Raw genomic sequence first — 4,450 nt, forward strand, 5'->3', positions numbered from 1 at the left:
ATTGCAAGACCTTCATTCAGTCATATAAGTTCATCTTTAATATATTCATTTATGTAAACTTATGTATATTTATTCAAATTTTAAATGCAAATCAATTCTTTCCCCCCCCGGCCCCCAACACAGTGTCAGAGAGACGATGTGGCCCTCCTGCCAAAAACTTTGGACACCCCTGCACTGAGCCAATGGTTGGCAACCTTCAGACTCGAAAGACTATGGTATAAGCCTACAGCACCCAGTATTCCCAGGCGGTCTCCCATCCAAGTACTAACCAGGCCTGACCCTGCTTAGCTTCCAAGATCAGACGAGATTGGGCATGTGCAGGGTAACAGTTGCTGCATCAAGCCCCCTTGGATTTAATTATCCATGGATTTCGGTAACTGTGGGGGTCCTGAAATGGATCTGAGGGCTCAATGTATATCTACAAATCATGTTCCTTACAATAAGTGAATTTGTGACAAATTTCAGAGTCTAACTAATGTTCTGTACATGGAAAGTCTTTATATATAAATTGCAGAGAAGAACTCCTATTTTATGCTCTTGGTCTACTTCATTAACACAAACGTACATTAGAAATATCGAATTCTGTGTCATCAAGGAGCTGAAATCACCAACTTCTTGATATGAGGCTGAGGGGGATCTTTAATCCACCTACACCAAGTTCCCAAGGATTTAACTTTTATCTTACTTTACTCAGTTTCCTCCCCAGCCCAAGAGGAAGGTCACTCTGTGCTTTGAGGGAAGCAATGAGTTGGAATATGCCAGGTGCCAATAACTGCTTAAGGAAATGCATATTTGGAAAGGTTAATCCACTTGGCTGGAGTGCCTCTTTCCCTGAGGCCCGAATTGAAAGTGTCACATCATTTGAAGCCTTCTGCAAGGATTATCCATTTCCCGTGGCCTGGCTTTTCAGCTAACGCTGGACCCCGGAACTGGGTGATTTAATGCAGGCATTTCAACATGGACTTTGAATAATTGCATACTTAGAAAAGTTGTCCTAGCAGCTTGATACTTTGATGTATTGCAAACTATAGTCCAAGGCAGCCGTTTTCAACCACTGTTCCATGGCACACTTGTGTGCCATGGGAGTTTGGGGGAGGGTCATTTATTAATAGTGCCATTGGGAGATGTGAGCCCCCCACCAACAGCATGGTGTGCCTTGTCAAAAAACTGATAGTATGCCTTGACATTTTAATACTTTGTCAGTGTGCTGTGAGACAAAAAAGGTTGAAAATCAGTGGTCTACAGCTTAGCAGTGTAGGGTGCAATCCTACACATGCACACCTGGGAAATAAGGACCCAATCCTATCAACCAGTAGTTCCAATGCTGGAGCTCAGTACTGGAGCTAGGCATCGTAAACGTGCCATAAGCACATTTATGGCACCCTTGGAGTAAGGAATGCTGGGCCTAGCGCTGGGAGGAGGATGCCGAATGGCCGCTAGAGGAAAAGACTGCTGGGTGACAGTGCTTCACCTGTGTCTCAAGCTGATCAGATGCAGAATGAACCACTTCAGAATTACATGTGGCTAATGGCCTCATTTAAAGCACAAACTGCCATGCAGGTCTTGCCATTAATCCATCAGCCACAAACTTACCATCCTTGAGGGTAACCTTAGTTGCACTTGCTGTACAGATTGTATCTAATGATCTTGAATGTTCAGAGTGGCTTGATCTGCTGCTGATGTTTCTTTTGTATGCAAGAACAGCTCCTTTTCAAAGTGGGAGGTTTAAAACCTTGATTTTTAAGGCTTTTCTGGGAATTAAAGCCAAGGAGAATGGTCATGAAACTGTTAGCAAAATGAGGTACCAATGACAAAGATGTAAAGAATACCCACAACCCACAAGTGCCTTTCATCAAACCCTTCCCAATCAATATAACACTAAACGAAATCCAGACCGCAAGGGTAAAAATAACACACTCAAGATCACTTAGGAAACTGGGCTAAAAATAAATATTAGCTTTTAGTGTTGTTGAGAGGGCTTTGCTTTAAAATTAAAAAAAAAACCCAAAACATTGTGGAGAAGCTTAGTGGCCCAACAGTTGATATCCCTCAAGGGATCCATGTTTGTTTAACAAAACTTAATGGAAAAATGATTGCAAGGTAAAATGAAAATGGTCATTTCCTTCTTCATTCCTGTCCATTAGCATTGTTTATAATTGGCTGCTCTTCTCTCATAACTGGACATCCATGCAGTACTCTTTTTAAATAGGACAGTGGCCCAATCTAAAAGTGATGCTTTGAGTGCACTTTTTTTAAAACCTGCTTCACATGGCAGTTTAGAACAATAAAAGCAATTAAAAAGCAATAAAAGACTCAGTGCAGAGACAATAAAAGGCAGGGAGGGGGGGGGAAAGAGGGGAAAGTGGAAGGGCCAAACAAGGCCAGCCTACCCATGAGGTCTAATGCAGTGGCTGTTCAAGTGGTGGGCTGGGAGTGGCAGACCCACACTTTGCACCTGCCCAGCACCTCCACTGGCCTGCAACGTGTGTCACTGCTGTGCCCCGCTGTTGCCCCAATCCTGTTCTTGACAGGATTCATTCCCACCAGGAAAGGAGAGCAACTGGGAATTGGGTCAGGGTGGTGACGACCCATCATCAGTGCTGCTGCCACATGTGAACGGTTGCAGTGCTGGGACAGGAGGGGACAGGAAGAGGACCATTGGAGTTCTTTTTTGGTTGCTCTCCTTCCAAGAGATCAATCAGAACAAGACATGCTCCTGCCCAATACTGACTCTGCTTACTTCTCCTCCTCTGGCTGCTTATTCTAAATAGACTGGGTGAGAAGATGTGGGAAGCAGAGGAGGGCTTCCTTTTCCACCCCCAGCGCCCTCTCACCCAGCTTGTTTTGAAGAAGGAAGAGGCAGAGGTGGCATTGTGGAGGAGGGATGTCAGGTTTACTCACTAAAACACATGCTTTAAAACAGGGTGGAAGGCAGAAAAATGTGAGCACTGCTTCAGGTCCCACTTTGGTTTGGATCATGCCAAGGGCAAAAGTAGCAAGGAATTAATGTGAACAAGTGAAGATGCAATGACCTCTGCAGGCACCTGTTAACAGTAAGGATGATATACACAACATCTGTTCCTATTTACCTGGGACAATCTCTGTTTACTGGTACCTGTAAATCATTGTCTCTGTTTTTGTTCATATAAAGTATGCTGTCAAGAAATTGTAAGGCAATTATATTCTTCTAGCATTTCTTGAACCAAAAGAGCCATTGCCCTAAATCAGGGCAGGCTACTGCAGAGTAAATGAAGGCTATGTGCAGGAGCTGAAGCTGAACCTTCAACAGTGTGTAAGAGTGGAGGTACTAGATCAGTGGGGCATGCAAGGTGTTCCTTGGGATGAGAATACAAGAATTATAAGTATGTTTCGATTTGCATCCATGAAAAGTTGGAGGGCATGGGATTGTATTTGATAGCAGTGTAAGGGCTCAATCCTATCCAATTTTCCAGTACTGGTGCAGCCGCAATGCAGCCCCGAGGTAAGGGAACAAATGTTCCCATACATTGAGGAGCCCTCTGAGACTGCCTCCTCACCACAAGATGCAGTACATGCCCCATGGGCACAGCTGCACCAGTACTGGAAAATTGGATAGGATTGGGTCCTAAGAAGAATGTTCCACACTCAGGTCTTGTGTTGCCATTGAAATAACACCTCCTCTTATTTATCTAGTTGTGATATGCTTGGTTACTTTCTGTGCTGTTGAAATAGATTGGTCAGGTGATATTCTGGTCTTACCTACACCAGGATAGATTTTCCCACTGCAAAATCAATATTCTCCCAGAGTTTGTTTATAACAGTGCTTCCCAGGGACATGTCTGAAGCAACTTTCCATTAGCTTTATTAAGATAAATACTGGAGAATTCTTTTGATTAGTGGAATCCCTCCAGATATATAATGAGTTGTATCTGAACCACCATTCAGAGCCCAATACCATAGTCTTCCAAGACTGAAGGATGCCAACTACTGTATCTGAAAAAAGTTACTCAAGGCAGTATTGTTGAAAACAATGACATAGTTGGTCATGACTAACTTACCAATCAGTCCCATTAATTTTAACTGGATTTAAACACATGACCAATTTTCTTTGAACATAGCCCAGTGTAATGGAAATGCACAAGATCCCTCGAGGAGATAAAAACATAAGAACATATAAGAACAGCCCCACTGGATCAGGCCATAGGACCATCTAGTCCAGCTTCCTGTATCTCACAGCGGCCCACCAAATGCCCCAGGGAGCACACCAGATAACAAGAGACCTGCATCCTGGTGCCCTCCCTTGCATCTGGCATTCTGATACATAGCCCATTTCTAAAATCAGGAGGTTGCGCATACACATCATGGCTTGTAACCCGTAATGGATTTTTCCTCCAGAAACTTGTCCAATCCCCTTTTAAAGGCGTCCAGGCCAGACGCCATCACCACATCCTGTGGCAAGGAGTTCCACAGA

General features: G+C 43.8%; 1 pseudogene; it reads right to left on the reverse strand.

Moving 5' to 3' along the window:
* Positions 1 to 220: 220 nt before the first annotated feature.
* Positions 221 to 340, reverse strand: LOC136654986 (5S ribosomal RNA; annotated as a pseudogene).
* Positions 341 to 4,450: the final 4,110 nt, after the last annotated feature.

Source organism: Tiliqua scincoides, chromosome 5 (assembly GCF_035046505.1).
Source record: "Tiliqua scincoides isolate rTilSci1 chromosome 5, rTilSci1.hap2, whole genome shotgun sequence".
Classification (NCBI taxonomy): domain Eukaryota; kingdom Metazoa; phylum Chordata; class Lepidosauria; order Squamata; family Scincidae; genus Tiliqua; species Tiliqua scincoides.